This window comes from Canis lupus, chromosome 7 (assembly GCF_048164855.1).
Source record: "Canis lupus baileyi chromosome 7, mCanLup2.hap1, whole genome shotgun sequence".
NCBI lineage: Eukaryota > Metazoa > Chordata > Mammalia > Carnivora > Canidae > Canis > Canis lupus.
In genome coordinates, this window is record NC_132844.1 from 34,991,944 (window position 1) to 35,015,334 (window position 23,391).

The window sequence follows — 23,391 nt, forward strand, 5'->3', positions numbered from 1 at the left end:
AGAAACTTTTATAAGCCCTGTTAATAATCATTAAGAGTTTTAAGCAAAGGAATGACACATCAAATTTGAATTTAAATAGATTTTACTGCATTGTAGAAAATTGGCTGGAGGTGAAAAAAATGCAAGCAATCAATTAGAAGAGTCTTAACAACAATATGGGCTAGAAATGTTGATAGCTTGGACTTGAGTGATAAAAGGGGAAATGAACAAAAGTGAATTGATTGAGTGGTATTTAAGAGGTAAAAATCATTATGAAGAATTCTGAAGCCATGAATAGATTCAGCAAGAAAACCTGATCTGATTAATGAGGAATGTCTGTTATAGGCTTGTCAGTGGGAAGTAGTAATATACATGACTACAGTGCCTGTAATAGGCTAGTGAACTGGCTTTGGCCTTGCCTCTTAGACGTCCAAATACTTCCTTCCTGTTACCACTTTATGGTCATCTGACAAGTAAGCACAGCCTTGGAGATGCCAGCCTTTTTGGTTCTCAGATCCTTGACATGCTCACTTTTATCACTTCCATCCATTTTTGTTAGCTTCGATTTACATAATGAGGAAGATTGATAAGTATCCATTATTTGCAATGCTTTTTGATCGATCGGTCCAGTATTTTACAGAGAAAAGTAGAGGCCGAGAAATCTAAGAAACTGTGTTGCACAAGTAAGTAAAGGTAACGATTCATAGGGATTAAGGAATTCTATTTATGACCTGCTTTAGGAAACTATTTCCAAGAGTACTTTAAATCTATACAGCTAGTAGCACCTATGAGGACTTGATCCTTCTATACATCCCAATATTGAGGTTCCATTCTAACAACCCACTCGTTTTTGTTTTTATTTTTTTAATTTTTTTTTAAGATTTTATTAATTTATTCATGGGAGACACAGAGAGAAAGAGGCAGAGATACAGGCAGAGGGAGAAGCAGGCTCTACACAGGGAGCCTGACGTGGGACTCCATCCCGGGACTCCAGGATCAGGCCCTGGGCTGAAGGCAGTACTAAATCACTGAGCCACCTGGGTTGCCCTGTTTGTTTTTTAATTTCAGTTTTGGTATCTGTCATATTTTTCACTTTTGGTTTAGCATCTGCACTCTCTTCCCTTCTCATTTCTTGGAGTGGCTACTAGCAAACTGCAGTTGTATATGTATTTTGGGACTCTCTTTCCTCCCTCTGTGCTTTCACTCTCTCTCTCTCTTTTCTCTCTCTAAAATAAATCTTTAAAAAAATCTTAAAAACCTATCACCCATTATTACATGTAGACAATAGAGAAAGTTTTCAGAAAGGTAAAACAAAAGGAAGAAAGAGATTAAAGTAATATTGCATGGGGAAAATATTGGAAGTAATACACTGCCATCAATAATGCAACCCGATCTTTAGGATAAGAATGCAATGTTTTGCAATGCTTCCAAGCCCTAGAGTGAGGGATAAATTAAAATTTCATATTGGGAAACTGTTATTTACAGCAATATCAGAACTTCACCATAGTTGTTCAAACAAGCAGAGAGAACAGCTCTAAAAAGGAAAATTAAGTACACACTAGACTACAGTACACTTTCCATCTATTTTCTTTATTCAAGAACTACACATATTAAATATGTATTTTACTCAGTGTAGCTACACTGTCAGCACCTCACCAGTGCCAGAAAACCAGCAGCCAGCAGCTCTTGGCTCAGTAAGAAGTGTGCCCAGAAAGCACAACAGCCTCCTCACAGATTACCTGGACACCATCTTTGTTCTGTTTCCTTTCAAACTTGGTGACACAGAAACAATGAGAACAAATGTGTTGAGCTCTATTCGTAGATCATACCTCAGTGAAAGACAGCCCTAACAACAAGGAGAATGTCTCTGCGTGAATAAGCCCTTAAATGAATATCAAAATTCATCCATTATAACAACTTTAACAGAAACCTTAACTTAAGGATGCCTGGGTGGCTCTGTGGTCAAGCATCTGATTCTTGATTTCAGCTCAGGTCATGATCTCAGGGTCCTAAGATCAAGTCCCACACTGGGCAACACTCTCAGTGGAGAGTCTGCTTGGGACTCTTTCTCTCCTCCCTCTGTGCTCTCTCTCTCTCTCTCTTTCTCTCTCCCTCTCTCTCTCAAATAAATCTTAAAAAGAATCTTAAAAACCTATCACCCATTATTACATGTAGACAATAGAGAAAGTTTTCAGAAAGAAAGGTAAGACAAAAGGAAGAAAGAGATTAAAGTAATATTGCATGGGGAAAATATTGGAAGTAATACATTGCCATCAATAATGCAACCCGATCTTTAGGATAAGAATGCAACTTTCTACAATGCTTCCAAGGCCTAGAGTTAGGGATAAGCTAAAATTTAATATTGGGAAACTGTTATTTACAGCAATATCAGAACTTCACCATAGTTGTTCAACAAGCAGAGAGAACAGCTCTAAAAAAGAAAATTAAGTACACACTAGACTACAGTACACTTTCTATTTTCTTTATTCAAGAACTACACATATGAAATAGGAACAATGTAAGATTTTATGTATAAAATAGAAAGAGTACTTAAAATTTTTTTCTAGACTAAGCATATATGTATAACTGTCTTAGGTCATAGGAAAAGAAAACCAGTGAGAAGCAGGGGCATCTCCTACGCGTGGAGCTGTAAGTGGCCCCAAAGGGAGTGTAGGACTTTGCCAAAGAAAAGGGAGAGGGCCCTCCAGGTAGAATAAGTTTCTTGAGAAAAAAATGCAAAGGCTGGAGTATGATTCAGAGAATACAGAGAAATAAGTAGATAAAGGATATATATATAAGCAGGGCTTTAAAAGTCAGAAAAAAAGTTTCCTCTCAGTTTTCAGGAAATAAAAGGAAATGATGAAAATGAGGCTTAGGAAAGTTAGCCTGGCCACAGCTTGGTGGATGAAAATAGGAGAGTGAGGGATTTTGTCTCATATCTGATGTAAATGTTGAGGCCCAAGGATGAGGATAGAAGCAGAGGAAGAGGGGACGAAACAAGAGATATAAAAGATTTTATTTTAAAAAATGAAATAAAGTTTAAATATAAAATAATACAAACCAGGACTACTTTTTCTTTAATTTACATTCAATTTAATTAATTTATTTATTAATTAATTTAATACATATGGTGTATTATTAGTTAAAGAAGTAGAATTTAGTGATTTATCAGTTTGCATATAACACTCAGAGCTCATTACATCATGTACACTCAATGTCCATCACCTCGTTACCCCATCTCCCTGGCCACTTCCCCTCCAGCAAACCTCAGTTTGTTTCCTAGTTAAGAGTCTCTTATGGTTTGTTGCCCACTCTGTTTTCATCTTACTTTTCCTTCCCTTCCCCTATGTTTATCTGTTTTGTTTCTTAAATTCCACATATGAGTGAAATCACATGGTATTTGTCTTTCTCCGACTGACTTATAATTCCCTCTAGTTCCATCCATGTCATTGCAAATGGCAAGATTTTGTTCTTTTTTTAAAGATTCTTATTTTATTTATGTATTTGAAAGAAAGAGTGCACATGAGTGGGAGGAAGAGGTAAAGGGGCAGAAGGAGAGGGAGAAGCAGACTAGACTCCCTGCTGAACAGAAAACCTGATGCCAGGCTCGATCCCAGGACCCTGAGATCATGATCTGAGCCAAAGGCAGACACTTAACTATCTGAGCACCTAGGCACCCCAATATTTCATTCTTTGTGATGGCTGAGTAATATTCCATTGTATATAAATATCACATCTTCCTTATCCATTCATCTGTCGATGGACATCTGGGCTCTTTCTATAGTTGGGCTATTGTGGACATTGCTTCTATGAACATTGGGGTGCAGGTGCCTTCAAATCACTATGTTTGCATCCTTTGGATAAATGCCTAATAATGTGATTGCTGAGTCGCAGAATAGCTCTATTTTTAACTTTTTGAGGAACCTCCTTACTGTCTTCAAGAGTGACTGCACCAGTTTGCATTCCTACCAAGAGCATAAGGGGTTTCCCTTTCTCCACATCCTCACCAACATCTATTGGTTTCTTGAGTTCTTAATTTTAGCCATTCTGACTAGCGTGAGATATTATCTCATTGTGGTTTTGATCTGGATTTCCCTGATGCTGAGTGATGTTGAGAATTTTTTTATGTATCTGTTGGTCATTTATATACCTTCTTTGGAGAAATGTCTGTTCAGGTCTTCTGCCCATTTTTTGACAGAATTCTTTGTTTTTTGGGTGTTGAGTTTGATAAATTCTTAATAGATTTTGGATACTAGTCTTTTATCTGATAAGACATTTGCAAATATCTTCTCCCATTCTGTAGGTTGCCTTTTTGTTTTGTTGACTGTTTCCTTTGCTTTTTATTTTGCTAAGCTTTTTATCTTGATGAAGTCCCAATAGTTCATTTTTTTCTTTTTGTCCCCCTTGCCTTTGAAGACATATCTAGGAAGAAGTTGCTACAGCCAAGGTCAAAGAGGTTCCTACCTGTGTTCTCCTCTGGGATTTTGATAGATTCCTGTCTCACATTTAGGTTTTTCATCCATTTTGGATTTATTTTTGTGTATGGTGTAAGAAAGTGATCCAGTTTCAATCTTCTGCATGTAGCTATCCAACTTTCCCAACACCATTTGTTGAAGAGACTATCTTTTTTCCATTGGATATTCTTTCTTGCTTTGTCAAAGATTAGTTGACCATAGAGTTAAGGGTCCATTTATGGGTTCTCTATTCTCTTCCAATGATATTTGTGTCTGTTTTTGTGCCAGTACCTTACTGTCTTGATGATTACAGCTTTGCAATAGAGCTTGAAGTCTGGAATTGTGATGCCGCCAGCTTTGGTTTCCTTTTGCAACATCCCTTTGACTATTTGGGGTCTTTTCTGGTTCCATACAAATTTTAAGACAGTTTGTTCCAGCTCTGTGAAAATGCTGATGGTTTTTTGATAAGGTTTGCATTGAATATGTAGATTGCTTTGGGTAACATAGACATTTTAACAATATTTATTCTTCCAATCCATGAGCATGGAGTATTTTTCCATTTCTTTGTGTCTTCCTCAATTTCTTTTATAAGTGTTCTGTAGTTTCAGAGTAAAGATCCTTTACCTGTTTGGTTAGGTTTATCCCAGGTCTGTGATGGTTTTTAGTGCATTTGCAAGGGATAGATTCCTTGATTTCTCTTTCTTCTCATTGTTAATGTATAGAAATGCAACTGATTTCAGTGCATTGATTTTATATCCTGTGACTTTGCTGAATTCCTATATCAGTTCTAATAATTTTTGGGTAGAGTCTTTTGGGTTTTCTACATAGAGTACTCATCTGCAAAGAGCAAGAGTTTGACTTCTTTGCTGATTTGGATGCCTTTTATTTCTTTTTGTTGTCTGATTGCTGAGGCTAGGACTTCCAGTACTATGTTGAATAGCAGTAGCGAGTATAGATATCCCTGTCATGTTCCTGACCTTAGGGGAAAAGCTCTCAGTTTTTCTAAACCAGAGACTATTTTAGATAATAATGGATGGAGAAGGATGGGTTGACATGTCTGGATAACCACTGGGTTGAACACCTCTATGATCATCCATGTCGTACACAAGATACCAAATTTCTTCCTACCCTAGAAGTTGAAGCTTAACAGAACACAAGAACAATATATTCTCTCTGTGTCCATCTTTCTCCTCCCTCTTTCCCTCCTTCTCTTTCTCTCTTTGAAAAATCAGTACAAGTCAGACAATAGGAGTTTTCTAATATATATTAGGAAGCCCCACTTAAGTGATTAGAATTTTACATAGAGGTAAATTGAATTTTACATAAGGTAAATTAAATGTTCAGTATACATATTAGTCAGGGTTCTCCAGAGAAACAGAACCAATAAGATGTGTGTGTATGTGAAGAGAGGGGGTGGGAGAGAGAGAGAGAAAGGAGTCAGAAACTGAGATTTATTTCAAGGAATTGACTTATGAATTGTGGAGGCTGGCAAGTCTAAGTCTGCAAAATAGATGGGCAAGCGAGAGACTCAAGGAAAAACTCTGCTCACAGAATTTCCATTTCCTCTGGGAAGGACAAGATTTTTTCTTTGTTTTTTGGGCTTCTTTATTAAGGCTTTCAACTGGTTAGATGAAGCCCACACAAAATATAGAGGAAAATCTGCTTTACAGAGATTTTGAAATGTTAATTTCATCTGAAAAAATACCTTCACAGAAACATCTAGAATAATGTTTGACCAAATATTTGGATACCATGCCTAGCCAACTTGACACATAAAATTAACCATTACAGTATGTCTTAAGCTCTCCATAGTAGGTAAAATAAAACAAAACAAAAACAAAGAGTGCTTTATCCACTAGATCAGCAGGAAAAAAAATCCAAAGCCAGAGCTAGAACAAGAAGAATCAGGTCATAATCAGACCATTCATCTGGAACAAAGAAAAAACAGGGCCACCTGATGGAATGGCCTTAATCACAACATAAAAGATATATGTCGTTAGTGATAACAGATAGTTAATATCTGTGGAATTGGAAGGAACCCATGGTAGAAGAAGGAACAAGAAATACACACCCAATAATGGAATGAGACTAGAGAGAAAGTTGTCCAGAAGAAAGCCATGATAAGAGAGATACAGGGTGACAAGTCTAGATGGACAAAGTGGCGTCTAATCAATTCCATAGTCATCCATTCCCACCATTTATCACTTTCCAGCTTACTAGGATACGATGCATTCATAGCTATAAGGATCTCTGTCTCAGGATCCCCTTATGTTGACTCACACAAGGTTATAGAATTAGAGAAGGAACGCAAGTGATTCTGTCCCTCTTTTATCCACTTTTACAGAGACTATGGAGCACAGGTCATGCAAATGATTTAAGGCCAGAGAGTAACCAGGAGCAGACTAGGTCACTTTAGAGACTACGGGGAAGGAATGTCACCTTGGGTCCTATTGTGGAGAATTATAGGTTCATAATATGATCAGCACTCTAATCAAAGAAGCATCTTAGCAATCCTAAGTAGAAATAGGAACAACATTTATAAAGGGAATGGAGAACATGGAAACTCCCATGAATAGTTTATTTTAGATTTTAAGTTTTTTTTTTTAAGATTTTCTTTATTTATTGGAGAGAGAGAGAGAGAGGAGGAGGAGAACAGAGGGAGAGGGAGAAGCTGATTTCCCATTGAGCAGGGAGCCCAACACATGGCTCCATCCCAGGACCCCAAGATCATGAGCTGAGCTGAAGCCAGACACTCAATCAACTGAGCCACGCAGGCGCCCAGATTTAGTTTTTAATTTTTCAGAAGATGAAACTGTTTCTCTAAAATGTTAGTAGATTACAAGTTACATGCAGTGGTCAGTTTATAGGAGGGGAGTCTACACAGATAACTGGGCAAACTTTTGTAATTGTCAGGCAGTTCTGCTCAAAGTGACAGGTCCTATCCTCCACCTGGCCTTAACAATGTAAATGTCAGGAAATTAATCTCAGAAAAAAATTAACATCTTTTGACCACTGAGTAAATAAAAAAAAATAAGAGGATTTTGAGTTTCTTTTACCTCTATTTTTCTAGCTTGGCAATGATTGAAGTAGAAAAACAACAACTCTCCGATGCTGGTTGGCAAGTTCTTTGTGTTGTCAGGTTAAGTAGAATCCTTGCCAGAGTGTGCATATTAGATTTATGCTATTTGTAATGTTGAAACAAGTGCTAATCCACAAGAATTTTAACAAAATGCTTACTAAATATCATCCAAGGTCAGCATTTACAAAACTTACCAAACTTTATTTATAGGGATGGAACAAATTAAAGCATTTGCAGAAAGATAAATAAATATGTCTATTTGTATTTATCTATTTGTTGTTTTGAATGAGAATATGTTTAGAGTTTAGGGAAATTTATCTCTCTAGATTCTCCATTGAAACCTTCATTCTGTAGGATGACAAGTTTCCTGTTGATCAGACTCTTTACATGAGAGTTTGCCATAATTTTCATAGGTCTTTCAGTTGCATGTTTGTGACATTCTTGAATGATCTTTCAGGAAATTTCTTCAACTTGAAAAGTCAGAGTGACTCAAAAGTATTAAGCAAATGATGTGTGCCACTTTTTGTTTTAATCTTTTGAATGTTAAATTTAAAAAGTAGTAGTTGAGGCACTTGGATGGCTCAGTTGGTTAAGGGTCTGCCTTTGGCTCAGGTCATGATCTCAGGACCCTGAGATTCAGCCCAGCATCTGGCTCTCTGCTCAGTGAGGAGCCTGCTTCTCCCTCTCCCCCTCCCCACTGGTCGTGCACATACATGCACTTGCACTCTCTCTCTCTCTCTGTCAAATAAGTAAGCAAAATATTTTTAAAATATATTTAAAAAGCTGTAGTTGGACACGATGCTTTGTAATCTTCAAGATATAGAGCAAGAAATATAAGTGCTGGGAGACCTGGGCAGTGGAGAGGACAAGGAGGGACCAGAAGAAGGACAATGAGATAGGAAGAATACAACTGAAATAGCTAAAAGGGCCTTTTAAGTGTTGGTAATACTTGTTTTAACTATAGGACCTGGAGAGCAGCAATAGAGAAGCTGAATAAGGGGAGAGATCTTGGGAATATAACAGTAGGGGGATGTGCTGGGCAGGAAGGATAAAGCATCGATCCTGGGGATGGAGGGGCCCCCCAGGAAGGGAAGCTGACTTGCAGCTGGAGTGTGTCCTTGGGAGAAAGAATTCAAGAAAGCAATGCTTGATCAAGAATCAGGAGTTGGGGACACCTGAGTGGCTCAGTAGTGGAGCGTCTGCCTTTGGCTCAGGGCGTGTTCCTGGAGTCCCGGGATTGAGACCCACACATCATGCTTCCTGCATGGAGCCTGCTTCTCCCTCTACCTATGTCTCTGCCTCTCTCTTTCTGTGTCTTTCATGAATAAATAAATAAAAATCTTAAAAAAAAAAAAGAATCAGGGGAGAGCACCTCCTCATTCAGGGAAAAGGAGAAAAGCAGAACTAAATCAAGGAAACAGACTCACTTGTAAGTTGGACAGACACACTGATCCTGTGCTGTGTACCTGTAACTTGCTAGCTTGCTTATAAACTTTACTAGTGATTCCAGCTTTGCTCTAAGAAGCTGAGTGTTTGGAATGACTGTCCATGGAAGTGAGAGTAAGAATATTGAACCAGACTGAAGTCCAGAAAGAAGAGACCCTACCCATCTTCCTGGGGGATCACAGAGGTGGTAAGATGACTGGGAGGCCTTTGCTGAGGGCCTGGCTGCATTTTGTCCAGGTGAACCTTTTCACTCAACACCTCTCCCAATGAGTGTTTCCTCTTTGGCAAAAGGGAAGTTTGGCATAACTACAGAAAACCAGGAGTACTGTGATACCTGGGTTCTAACTGCCGTAATATTCATTACGGAAAACGGAACCTTGGCTTGGCATGACTGATGGAAGAGTTCCCTGAATTCTTAGCTAAAAAAAGAAAGAGAAAAAATGATTTTGAAAAATATTTTGGAGATTTAATTATACATTAAAAGTCTCATTTCTGGAGCAACTTAATAATCCATTGCTTCATCATTAACAAAAGATATGAAACCCTCTTGTTTTCATGAGAATCATCTGTGGTTTTGTAGGTTTGTGAGCTTGTTTTGTTTTTAAGTTTGCAGCCTTCACACACAAACTAATGAATTCCTTGACTCATTTCTCCTCAGAGAAGCTTCATTTTCTCTCCTCATTGCTCACATTGTTTGCTTCCTCTTACAAAGCACAGGATGGACAAGAGATCCAGTGTGACATCGTATGCAGTTTGTAGCAATATCCCTGTAATACTATCTTTTAGCCTTCATTATTACATCTACTTTACTTGGTGATACCAAGTTGTATTACAAGTGTCATTGTCTGGTACTCGGAGGCCATTTTTCCAATTTCCAATTTTCTCAGCAAACTCATGATCTACAATAAAGATTCTTTTTTTTTTAAGTAGGCACCCCATGCCTAGTGCAGAGCCCAATGGAGGCCTTGAACTCACAACCCTAATATCAGACCTGAGCCGAGATCAAGAGCCAGATGCTTAACCAACTGAGCCACCCGGCATTCCCTACAATAAAGTATCTTTATGCAGATTTCCATATAGATCCCTGTCTTCAGTGGCCTTACCACCAATTCAAAGCCCATTTTCTCAGGATTTGATGGACTACTTTTTTCCTCAGACCTTATTGTAGTAATTATTAAGACCTCCAGTCTATCCTGAAATATCAGGACTCTTTAGAATCCTGTTGCATGAATTCCTGAATGACTTGCCTGATCTTTTCTCTTTCTTCTTCCTCTCAACCTAATCTCAACACCCATTCTGTGCATGTATAAAGTATAAGACCCAAGCAGGACTGATCTGAGAGACAGTGAGCAAGACACTAGTCTCAGGCACAAAATTTCAAGGAAAGCAAAAAAAAATCTATAATCAAGATCATATTCAAAAGCAAGATTTCAAAAACTCAGAATAAATGCAAAAAAGCCATGAACAAAATATCAAAATTTTAAATAAAGATAAACCATTACTTATTTTACAACCTTGCATTGTTGTATCACATGAAGTCATTTCTGGTCTGCCCATAGTTTCTGCCTGCATGACCCCCTTGTGTACTCCTCCAGGCAGGCTTTCAAGGCTTGACCTGGTTATAAACAGATTGCAACAACATGGAGCTTCACAAATAGTCTGCTTTGGGATTGTAGTGCTTTTGTTAACTTTGTCTATTTGATTAAAATATTAGAGGATATTTTGATAAGTGTATACAGAGGTGCCCATTTTTCCTTTTGCCTTAAGATCCTATAGGCTCTGCATACATGAAATTAAATCTTGCTAAAACAAGATTCTACAGTTCTACAAGCAGAACTGCTCTCCGAGCTTTGCCCAGCATCCTGGTGCCAGATAATGGAGTGGTAGGGTTAATGATTCAGATAATGATATAATGGTTCAGATAATGATATAAACAATATAAACAGGGGCATTTATAAGAATGATGAAGAATTTGTTGTAAATCACTTAAGCATTATTTTGGATGAGAAATGTATTAATTTTTCCATGCATTCATTGAAATATAAATACTCTGTGGTAGAGTTCTGGAATCAGCTTTCTATTTTCCCTTTGCTGATGACTCAGTCCGTCTATTTAAGATTATAATCTCTGATCTAGTCTCACCTGGAAAATGTTGGCTACACAATGCATATTACCTGGACTGGCCAGGTGATTCTGTTGCTCCTTGTCTCCTCACCCAGCATTGTGTCCCGGACCCCTGTGCTCTCTGCCCACTGAATCCCCCTGCCAAAGCCAGAATTTCAAAATCCTTTTTTGTGGGAAGTGTCCCTTCTTTAGTTGACCCATAGCAGTCAGAATCTAACTAGAAAAAAAAAAAAAAAAAAACAGAAACTACTTCAGGCATGAGGTTGCCGATTTTAAAGGTCAAAACAGTCGAACATTAGCAGTATGTAATGGTTCAAACTATTATTTATAAGAAAGGGACTTTAATATGGGGAATTTGTTACTCAGATAGAAGAGGAGCTGAGAAACCAAACAAGAGAGGTTACCCAGAGATTAGGAAGAGGAGGCACTGCTACTGCCCTAGTCTAAAGAGATAAAAGCAGCAGGTGTTTATTACCAGAATCTAGGAGCCAGTTTATCTGGGGAAAGCTGGTAGCCTGGAGTGCCTAATCCAGTGGGAGCTGAAGACACAGAGGAGAGACTGTTGTTGCCAGAACAGTAACTTGTGGCACACAGGGAGAAGAAATAGCCCCCACTTTTTCCTATCCCTACCTGCCAGTGCTCATATTGGCCAAATCTATCCAGAAACTAGATGGTACAGAGGACTCTGAAATGTAGCATGTATAAGGATTAGTGCCCTCGTCCCACTTTCCTGAAACCAAGGAGAAGAAAGAGCAAGGAATGATTGAGGGAAACCCAGCCCAGGATGAGCTCAGAGCCCAATTCATAAGGTGTCCCATTATCAAGTAGCAATGTGGCATTTGGAGTTACATCATAAAACATTGTTCAGGCATCATCAACCAAGAGCCCTTGCTATCCACTCATTCCATTTCCAATATTGTGGGAACCACAAATACACAGGTCATTGTACTTCAGAATTATCTCCTTATTATTTGAATTAATAAAAAGAAGGCTGTCTCCCTTATATTAAGTAATTTTAAAGTTGCTACGGAATTGCTTATTTTCCCATGGAAATATCTTCTTGTGTGCCCAAATCTATCAGTTTCAATAAATTAATAAACAGTATAGTCACCTAGGATAGTTCCCATTTAGTGCTGACATCTAGATGTGGTTGTCCATTTTAGCTGCCCTTGAATTGAAGCAATCTCTATCTTTCTACAGTAACTCTCAACCATTATCTTGTCTTCCTCTGCCTGAGACAGTCTGCAGATAAATGGATATATGGATGAGGGTGGGGGTGGATGGGTAATAGAAAATGGATGGATGTTAATGATAATGATAATGTCCTTGGATTTTAAATAAGGAGATGTTCCCAGCATTTTTTTTTTTTTTTTTTTTTTTTTTTTTAGTGGCAGTGAGACTCAAAGAGTGCTATGGTTGGTTGATTCAGAGTCATAGGTGCAAACTGTAAACCTCATTAATGTAATATTTTATCTCCTAACCATAGTTAAAATGTTAAAAGTAGAAGAAGATGATTTGCTTAGAAAGATAGTAATGATTCAGGCATTCTTCACTGCAGAAGGAGAGTTTGAATACATTTTCTTTATTCAGATAATAAATAATAAGCTGTTGCCAGAATTATTCAGATTTTCTCTTAATGCTCACATTCCCTATGCATTCAGCCTTTGCCGGATGCTATAAATTCTCCCCACCATCACCACCTGCAATGTCCTATGGAGTTGAATTTTTTAATGAGTTAATGTTAATATGTGATTAGGCTATGATTTCTTCAAGCACAGTTCATTACTCTTAATAAATCTTGTGAATTCTCCAAAATCTGTTGTTAAATGAAAGTATATGAAATACCTACCATATTTTAGGTGTAATTATCAATACCAAGAACATGAAATTAACAAAATGCACTAAAGGCAGTTCAAGTGCTTTTTGTAGATCACTTGGGGATGAATAATGGTTAGAAATTTGACTTTTAAATAACTCCAACTGGAACTATTAAAGTATTTTTTAAATGTTCATGCTTCTAAACTATCTTTTAAAAACAGAAATTTAGAACCAGTCTCTTTCATTCTTCCCTTCTTTGCATGTAATGATTTCCTCTAGCTAGTAGGATGAACTCTAAGAATATCCTCAAAGTATGTATTTACAGGACCAAGTTACAAAATGTATTGAGGCAGGAAGTGAATGCTCTAAGTAGCTGAAATGCAAGTATCTTCTGCAGCCATAACTTGGCCCAAACTATGAATAACGATCATAACTAGTTCTCTTCCAATGGGAGATTTATATTCCATTAAGAAATAAGCAAAAACAGGTGTTAGCCAGCTTGAATTGACAACATCCTGGAAATTCAAACATGTGTTTTAACATGTATTTGCTTTTTAACAACTTCTATAAATATACTGCACGAAATGTCATTTTTTTTCCAAAATGGCATTCGTTGATATAAAAAGCATTTTAAATGTCAAATGGAAGAACATTTCTAAAGGAACTTCAGTGTGATCACATTATGAATTTCTTATTCTTCAGAGTACAAAGCTACTGCCTAAAGATGAATTTCCTTGTCTATAATTAAATTAATTCTAAAGAAGAATTCCCCTCTTGCAGACTTCACAGATTTTGGTATTAAGTGTAAATGTTCATGTAGCTCTTCCTGACTCAAGTCTTTGAGGCACCTGTGAATCAAGCAAATATAAGGCTTGAGGGCAGAAGAACGGTGTTGTCTGACAGCCTCCTCAGGAGCAGATCTGGGCTGGGCTTGGGTCTCTGTAAATATTCCCATAATAACCTATAGAACCTTTCCTTTACCAGCGTTCTGAAACATTTCCATAGATCAGAATCCCCTGGAAGGCTTGTTGAAACAAAGATTGCTGGGCTCTTGCCCCAGAATTTCTGATTCTGTAGGATTGGGATGGAGCAAACTTTCCTTTCTAACAAACACTCTCTGGGGACTCATGCTGCTGGGGGTGGTGGGCACACTTGGAGAACTACTGCTCCACTGTGACAGCAACCACTATGACTGACATTTGGACTTTAACATTTTCAAAGCTCTTTCATGTCTTTTTTTTTTTTTTTTTTTTTTGAGAGAGAGAGAGAGTTCATGAGAGAAAGTGGGGTAGAGGGACAGGGAGAGAGAGAATATTAAGCAGGCTCCAGATCCATCAGGGAGCCTGATTTTAGGCTTAATTTCACAATCCTGAGATCATGATCTGAGCCAAAAATCAAGAGTTAGACACTGAACCAACTCAGCCACCTAGTTGCCCCTTCATGTATTTTTATTTAATTAACTTCTGAATCATCCCATAAGATGTACAGGATAGCTAATTCTCTCATTTAATTGATTATAAATGAAAAACACTGAACCTTTTCCTCCTCTGTCTCACTGAATACAACAATTACCAATGAAAGTGCCCAAGCTGGAAACCCATAATCACCCAAGACTCTCCTCTCTCTCCACCCACACCCAGCCCTTGCCCTGTCTTAGGGGTACCCCTGCTCTCTTCCTTTTCTGTGTGTTTGGGTATATTAATTTCTTTTCCTGGTATGCCTTGATACTCGTGTAAATTTTTCTGGAAAAAAATTTCATAAGATTTGATACGTAATATTAAATCAGGATAAGTTAGTCTTTTATACATATCTATTTTATCTTCTTTTTAGTATTCATCAACCTAATTTCTCCTCAAATTTGTTCATTTTGTGGTATGTCTTTTTAAAAATTCACCATTCCATAAGAGTATGATTGTGTCTGAAACTATCGTGCTTGAAACCCATGAGGTATGTCTGGTGAGACCTCCTCTTCAGGTAGAAACCTGAGGAGCTAATCTCTCAATACAGTGTGGACTCAGATTCCCATTTCTCATACTTGCTTCAAAATGTTTTTTCTTATCATAAGTACTTTAACTCTTCATTCAGTATTTGAATTTTTCCACTTGGCTCATTAATTTCAGCACTAGCCTCATCAGAGCCTGGGGATTGACAGGGTAAACTGCTCTTCTAAGAAAAATTTTATTGCTAATAAATTCAATTACTCTTTTATTATTAAATTTTCTAAGAATATAAACGGGGCAGTGGGTGCCTGGGTGACTCAGTTGGTTAAGCCTCTGCCTTCAGCTCAGGTCATGATCCCAGGGTCCTGGGATCAAGCCCCACGTCAGGCTCCCTGCTCAGCAAGGAGCCTGCTTCTCCCTCTCCTGCTCCCCCTACTTGTACTCTCTCTTTCTCTCTCTCTCTCTCTCTCACACACACACACACACACACACAAATAAACAAATAAATAAATCTTTTTTAAAATTACTTTAAAAAAATTTTAAAGAATATTACAAGGATTTTTGCTACCTTGCCAGACTCACAAGTATTAAAGTGTGCTGACATAATTTTCCTTAACTTGAAATTTCTACAATCTGTGTTTTCATCACAAAAAGGTTTCTGTGGACTCCTTGCTTAAGGATTTCACAAATCTCAGCTTCTGGACTCTCTCTAACCAAAATGAAAAAGGGTTGGTGACATTGTCAGTAGACTACCTCTCCCAGAACTTTGAGACAGTCATACCATCTGGAAAATAGTGGCTTAAATGGTTTAGAGAATCTTTATTGAAGAGTAAAAAGCTTATCTCTTATTTTATAACATATGTCATTAAACCATTGTGCCCCTGATTTAGCAGGGTCATTGTCCTGTGCTGTAAATAGCATGTAATTCACAAAGGTTCAGCAGCACCACTTCATGGGATGTCCCCACTCCTTGCCCATCCAACTCCTCAAAACATATATTACATCTAGCACCTTAGTGTGATATATCACACATACACACACACACACACACACACACACACACACCACGGGTATATTGCCCCATTGCCAGCCATATTAAGTACTCATCACTAATACTGTATTAAGAATTTATTCTTTCTTTAACTCATTTTTTATCTGTTTAGTGAGATGATAGCACCTTAAAACTTGTCTGAGATCTTAAGTACAAAAACATACATACATAAAAGGTGATCAATAAATTAAAGCTATTGCCATATTTTTAGCTACTATAAGCACTGAGACAGGGAATATATTTATCTTGTTCATTGCTATTGCCCCAATGTCTTATAAGTACTGGCAGATGGTAGATATTCAGTGATTTTTGATGAATAAATGCAAGTACACATACATGAATGCATAAAGCCCTGGCAAAGAGGAAAACATCAACAACTTTTAGAATTTTTTGTGGAAATAAAATGGATATGTTAGGAAAATTGAATTTTAATGCTATGTCATAAATTAATTTTGAGTAGGTCTTTTACATTTTCTCAGCCTCAGATTCTTTGTCTGTAAATAGAGAAAAACTTCATATCTCAAAGGAGTGTTAACTAATGACCTAAAGAATGAGCCCAGAGGGAGCTCCTGGGTGGCTCAGTCGTTTAAATACCTGCCATCCACTCAAGTCATGATCTCAGGGTCCTGGGATCTAACCCTGCATGGAGCCCCTCAAAGAGTCCCACTTGGGGCTTTGTGCTAAATAGGGAATCTGCTTCTCCCTCTCCTCTTGCTCATGCTCTCTTTCACTCTCTCTCAAGTAAAATCTTTTTAAAAACAGAATGAGCCCAGAGACAAGAAAGCAAAATTAAATATGCCAGAAATGAAAGAGTGTATTGGGACTCATTAAAAGGAAGATGGAGAAAGAAAAAAATTGCCCAATCTTGGATACAAAGACTCCCTGCTGCAGCTGACTAGTTGCACTGCATGGGAATGTAAGAGTCAAGGGGAGGAGAGAAGGGAAAGTCCAGAAAAAGGTCAAAGAAAGATTTGTATTTATTATTTAAGTAACTGATTTTAAATTAAATAATAGGAAAAGTTTTGGTTTGGTATGGAAAATAAAGTACAGATTTGTATGCAATGTAATTACCTTTTATAATATTTACTAAAGCTTTTGAGGATCATTTTGAATAAAATATGTGAAAAAATATTGAAAGTATAAAATGTCAGATAGCAATAAAATTACTTGGTATTTTGTAGCTAAACCATCATAATAACTGAGTGCCCCATGAAGTCACTCAAAACATTGAGATTTGGAAAATTTGGAGTTCCTGCTTAAAAAAGTACTCTCCAACTCTTCCCATTCAAAAAAAAAAAAAAAAAACAAGAAAACAATGAGAAAGAATGGAAAATCACAGCACTTTTAAGTTGTTATTAGCATTGCTGGGTAGGTCTTTAGTCCACCTTAATTATTTATGGAATAAAGTGAGCTTTATGCTTAAGTGAATAAGTGAAATTTATGCATAAGTCTTTGACAATAATCTTATTTTGCCAATTTTCAAACCATTAGGAAAATTTTAAAAAGATATTAATTAAACCAATGTATAATCTTCTTTTATATAATGGGATTTTTCTATTATACTGTAAATTAAAAGATTACACAACCTTATTAATACCATAGGAGTTCTAGCCATTATTTATTATTGTATGTTGATTACCATAAAGTCACAATTTGCCTTTGATATGCCAAGAAAGTTTTAGCAGTTTCATTTTTTCTTTTTTTAAGTAAGCTCTACACCCAGCATGAGGCTTGAACTCATGACCTTAAGATCAAAAGTCACATGCTCTACTAACTGAGCCAGCCAGACACCCCTTACCAAGTTTTTTTTTTAATATGACTTCCTCAAATTTACTGGTTCTAGGTCTTGATTGCACATTAGAATGCTCTGAAAAGTTTTTCCAACATACCAATGTAAGGGCCCTCTCTTAAAGGTCTAATTTAATTCCTTTACAAAGGGCCCCAGATATTGATAAAGTTCTTAAAACTTTCCAGGACTCTAATATTTACTCAGGGACAGGAAATCTGTCTTTAGATTCATGTTCTCCAAATTGAATTCCATTAACCGCCTTTGGCAAATGTTAAAGAATAATTTTTTTAGGGGCTCTTGGGTGTCTCAGTCAATTGAGCACATTTCAGCTCAAGTCATGATCTTGAGGTCCTGATTTCAGCTCAAGTCATGATCTTGAGGTCCTGAGATGAAACCCTGCATTGGGCTCCACACTCAGCAAAGAGTCTAGTCAGTCTGCTTGTCTCCCTCTCCCTCTGCCCCTCCCCCTGCTTGCTCTCTCTCTCTCTCTCTCTCTCTCTCTCTCCCTCTTTCTCTCTCCCCTGAACAATCTTAAGAAAAAGGAGAAGAAATTTTTAAAGGGGTAAAATCAATACTCTCACTCAAATAGAAAGTGAACAAATTGTCAAAGATTTTACTTAACTCATTAGTTAATGAGGGAACAAATAAGGTGTTACAACTGGTTCAAAGGAGAATCCCAAAAAAAAGACCAACTATAAGCCAGAGATCAGCAAACTACAGTCCTGTGAGCCAAATCCAGCCTACTACTTGTTTCTGTACAGCCTGCAAGATAAGCATGGTTTTCATATTTCCAAATGGTTGGAAAATATCAAAAGAATTGTAATATTTAAAAAAAAGAATTGTAATATTTTATGACATGTGAAAATTACATGAAATTCCATTTCACCACACACAGACAGCCATGCCTACTGGTTTACTATGGCTACTTTAGCTCTATAACAGCATAGTTCCAATAGTCACAATAGAGACCACAGGACCTATACAGCCTACAATATTTACTATTTGGCTCTTTTCAGAAAAATTTTGCCAACCCATGATATAGGCAATCAAGAATTCTGGCACAAATTTGCAAATTGGCACAAAACTTGTCAAATCCACCCAGCAGTAAAATACAATGTTTAGAATCATCTCTTCAATAGAAGAGAAACCATTGGCATCTCCATCCAAACAAAAATTTGCCTGCATCTCTGAAGACTAGAATTATTTGCATTACCATTAGTTATCTATAGCTTATAGAGTTATCAAATAGCTCAAGGACCACAAAAAGCACAGAAGCCTCTAAAACTGCATAACTTTCAAAGGTCTGCTAGGTGATGCTCGGTATTTTCTTGACAAGACACCTAATAATCTTTTAAATTCATTTCACAATCATTCACAATTTTTCCCAGCATGAACTAAACTACATTAACTTTTTTTAGGGCATCAGATTATACTCTGAACAGAATTCATTTTGTATGGATCTGCTTAGAGCATGGCCAGACCCTGTTTCATAACGTATCTTCTCTGCTTCAGGAAGTTGACACACACCAGGAACCGACCGTCACTAACTGACCTCTGGTTGCCAGCTTCTCATTCACAGATCAGACATGAGTCATGATTGGGCTTGTGCAAAGTGCTCTATTCAAGATGCTCCCAAATGAAAGACCCAGGCTCTACCTTCAGGGAACATACCTTACTGGCACAAGCATTTCCAAGCCAATAGAGATACTCCGTTTTAAGTCTGATTCACTTGTATTTTTTTTAAGATTTTATTTATTTATTCATGAGAGACACACACACAGAGAGAGAGAGAGAGAGAGAGGCAGAGACACAGGCAGAGGGAGAAGAAGGCTCCATGCAGGGAGCACACGTGGGACTCGATCCTGGGTCTCCAAGATCACGCCCCAGGCTGAAGGTGGCACTAAATCTCTGAGCCACCTGGGCTGCCCTCACTTGTGATTTTATAGCTTCCTCGTTCTCAAAAGAAAAGGCAGCATCCCTTGAAAATTCCTATCCATACTGCATTTCTTTCACTGACTAGTAGAAAAACAACTCTGCATAAAAACCAAGTCTCTGATCATCCTTTAAAGTGTATGCTTAAAATAAATAAATAAATAAATAAATAAATAGTGTATGCTTGACTTTTAAATCAACTTTATTTTCATTTAAACTGTTGATTATTTATTGCAATTAAGAAAATCCTCATTAAACATACCTTCAGTATTTTTATGATATTCTTTTGAAAGTTTTTTGCAAAGTAAATAGTTTTTCAAATTTGCATTGAAATATTTGCCTTATTTTTTTAAATAACACTTACTTTGATCTTAGCAATTCACAATCAAAATTGTTTAAGGTCATTCTCTGAAGAGATTCTCTCCTGAAGCCAGATTGGCATCTCCCAAGTACACCAGTTTGTTTTCTGCAAGTGAGCACAGCTTGTGGTTTGAAGAATTGCACTAGCTAAATTTTGCTTTCTTATATCATATTTGGCTTTGCTCCTCACCACATCCCTAAAGCCAAGTGAGTAGATCTTACCAGCTTCATTTCACAAACACAGATCCCTTTTATGCCTCCCAAAACACTCTGAGTGTCCTCTTTCACAGCACTCGGCATATTTGTGATCAGATAGTTAATGCTTGAAGATTGAATGCTCCCTGAAGACAAGGGCTGGGTCTGTTGTGTTCATCACCCGGCATCAGCAGTATAGGAAGATGGGTTCTGGAGTCTATGTATCGCCAAACCCCAGCTCAACCACTTACAGCCCTGGGCAAGTTATTTAACTTCTATCTGTACCTGAGTTTCCATCTATGTAATGGTCATGAGTCCTTATTTTATGGGGTTCTTGTGAAGATTTAATTAATGTGTACAATGCTTAGAACTGTGCCTGATATGTACCAACTAATAAAAAAAATAAGAGCCATTATTATGACCTAGCAAAATGCCTGGCACATATCAATATGCAATAAACATTTGTTAAATGAATTCAGTTAAATAAATTGGGTTAAATGTTAAATGTTAAATGAATTGAGTAAACTAAAAGTGAATGGGAATCAAATATTCAAACATTCCAAGTCCAGGGCATTTTTACTCTTCTTCCATGCTTTCTTGAATATACAGAAAACTTAACTTTAGAGAACAAGATTCCAGGAAATTATGAAACAATGATTCCACTGATTGTCTATAAAAAAAAGATCATCGGATTAACTGAAAATTTTTTCCTGGGTTTGCTGCTCCAGTCCTGGGCTTAAAGCCAACATAACTTTAAAATAATCATAAAATATCACTAGCAATTAATTTAAATCACCCTTTTATAATAGAACATAGTAGATGTTCAATAACTGAGGAATGATTGGTTTAGGGAATCAATGAAGAATGCATACATACATATAATTTGTAAAGTTAGAGCGTATTAGAACAGTGTGTAAAACAAATTATACCAAATAATTAAGGACACAATTTTATTCACACTGCTACAGTAGGGAGAACATTCATTAATGAAGAATGTCTCAAAGAAAAGTATGGATGGGGTTGTTGTTGACACACAATGTTACATAAGTTTCATGTGCACAACTCAGGGATTTGACAAGTTTATACATTATGCTGTGTTCACCACAAGCTTGGCTACCATCTGTCCTGTTATATCCCTATTACAGTATCATTGACTATATTCCTTATGTTGTGCCTTTTATTCCCATGACTTATTCATTCCATGGCTGGAAGCCTATATCTACCCCTTTCCTTCACTCATTTTGCCCAACACCCCACCAACCTCCCCTCTGGCAACCATCAGTTTGTTCTCTGTATTTATTTATAGGTTTGTTTCTGCTTTTTCTTTGTGTATTCATTTATTTTGGTTTTTAGGTTCCACATAAGAGTTAAATAATACCATATTTGTCTTTCTCAGTCTACCTTATTTCACTTAGTATAATACCTTATAGGTCCATCCGTATTGTCTCAGGGTGAGTAGAGTTTTATAGAGGCAGGTAAACCAGGAGGTCATCTGTGAGCCTTATAGGAGTCATGGGAAAAAGTAGACAAGTCTTACCTAAATCCTATGAGGAAAAGTGACTCTTTGTAGTTAGCCCTCTCCCAGAACAAAAGGTGGTGGGGAGGTTTCAGAAAGCAAGTGGGTTGAGGTGAAGGTTTCTTAACCATTGCAGTTTTCTGGTAAAGCTCAGGTTAAAGTTCAGCATTGTCAGCAGTAATTATCATGGGGGCAGTATACTACAGGCTCCCTGCATGGAGCCTGCTTCTCCCTCTGCCTGTGTCTCTGCCTCTGTGTGTGTGTGTGTGTGTGTGTGTGTGTGTCTCATGAATAAATAAATAAAATCTTTTTAAAAAAAGGTAAAATCATGACTCTTACACATTTATAAAATGAACATGTGTCAAAGATTGTGCCTAACAAATTAACTATTGGGGAAACAAGATGCTATCACCAGTTTGAAAGAGAATTCAAACAACACATGATCAGCAATTAAAAATGAGAATAGTTCAAATCTGGATGCCTTCTCCAAAAAACAAAAAAGTGAGGAAATAAATTTACCAGCATATGCAAATTGATGAATATCCACAGGGAAATAAGCAATTTTATTTCACCTGATGAAAAGCCTTTGCCTTTCTATGGACAATAATTTGCATTACTATGAGCATCCTACAACTAACAGATTGCAAAGCAAGAGAAGGTGCAAGCCCCTATAAATCAAATAACCTGGAAGTTACACTAAATAAGACACTTACATGGTTCACATTTTTTCCTGACACTTTTTTCACATGATTTGCAAAGTGTATTTTGCAAAATTTTAATTTAACCTAGGAATGCAACTAATAAGTAAATTAAAGGGAGATTGTATTTTGTTTTGTTTGAACTTTACTAAGTGTCAACCATCATTTCAGAAAATCACTTCTCTTATGACAGTGGTGATCATAGTATTTATGTTGCCAGTACAGCAGCTAAATCAGTCTATTTTGTAGCTATGGAATCCAGAGTGATATTTATAGATATTTACATATAAGTACAGGCTTCTAACTACTTTATTGTGTCTTATGGGTGTTGTAATGCCTTTTGAAATACACATTACAGTATAATAAATTGTTTTCTGTTTATTTCTCCTTTCTGTCACAGTTTGAACAATGCATTGACTTTTTGGAAGTATGTATAGCTAGGTTTTATTCTTGATTAAGGGTCACTTCAGGGTCATAAAAGTGGCATTACAAAGTATTTGTTAGAAAAAGGAGGCATTGCATTGATTGATTTGGAACACCTGGCATGGAGGAGGTTGCCTATTGTGACCTAGATTAGGTAAATGAAATTCAGAATGGCAAAACCAATCTTAGAAACCATGTTTCTGAATATATAATCCTTTTTCTGTCCTTTCTACTCATTCTTCCCCTCTACATACCATAAATACAAACCCATACCCTGTTCTAAAACTTCCCTATCAGTAAGCTGGTATCTAATGTCCCCAGTGCAGATCAGAATACCGATATAATCTTTCTGCCTATCTTATGTAAATTATGATACATTTCTGTAAAATAAGAAAGGCATGTTTCAAAATAATTATTCTAAACCAAAAGCAAGATTCTTTGTGGTATTCCAATAAAAGCCAGAGTCAGAATTGGCAGACCTAAAATTCTGCAATTCTGGATCTTTAAGTGTTTCTGTGTGTATTGATTACCTATTGTTGCATTACTCCACAACTGAATGGCTGAAAGCAACAAGAAGCATTTATTAT

At 37.0% G+C, this 23,391-nt stretch overlaps 1 protein-coding gene and 1 non-coding gene across 2 annotated transcripts in view; one reads left to right on the plus strand and one right to left on the minus strand.

Annotated features, from left to right (window-relative positions):
* Positions 1-23,391, plus strand: part of IMPG1 (interphotoreceptor matrix proteoglycan 1) — a gene marked incomplete at its 5' end in the record, with an annotated part of 106,874 nt that overhangs the window by 43,478 nt on the left and 40,005 nt on the right. The gene's annotated exons all lie outside the window — the stretch shown is intronic.
* TRNAK-UUU (transfer RNA lysine (anticodon UUU)) lies at positions 17,608-17,680 on the minus strand. The gene has a single exon. It is a non-coding gene; the product is annotated as a tRNA-Lys (tRNA).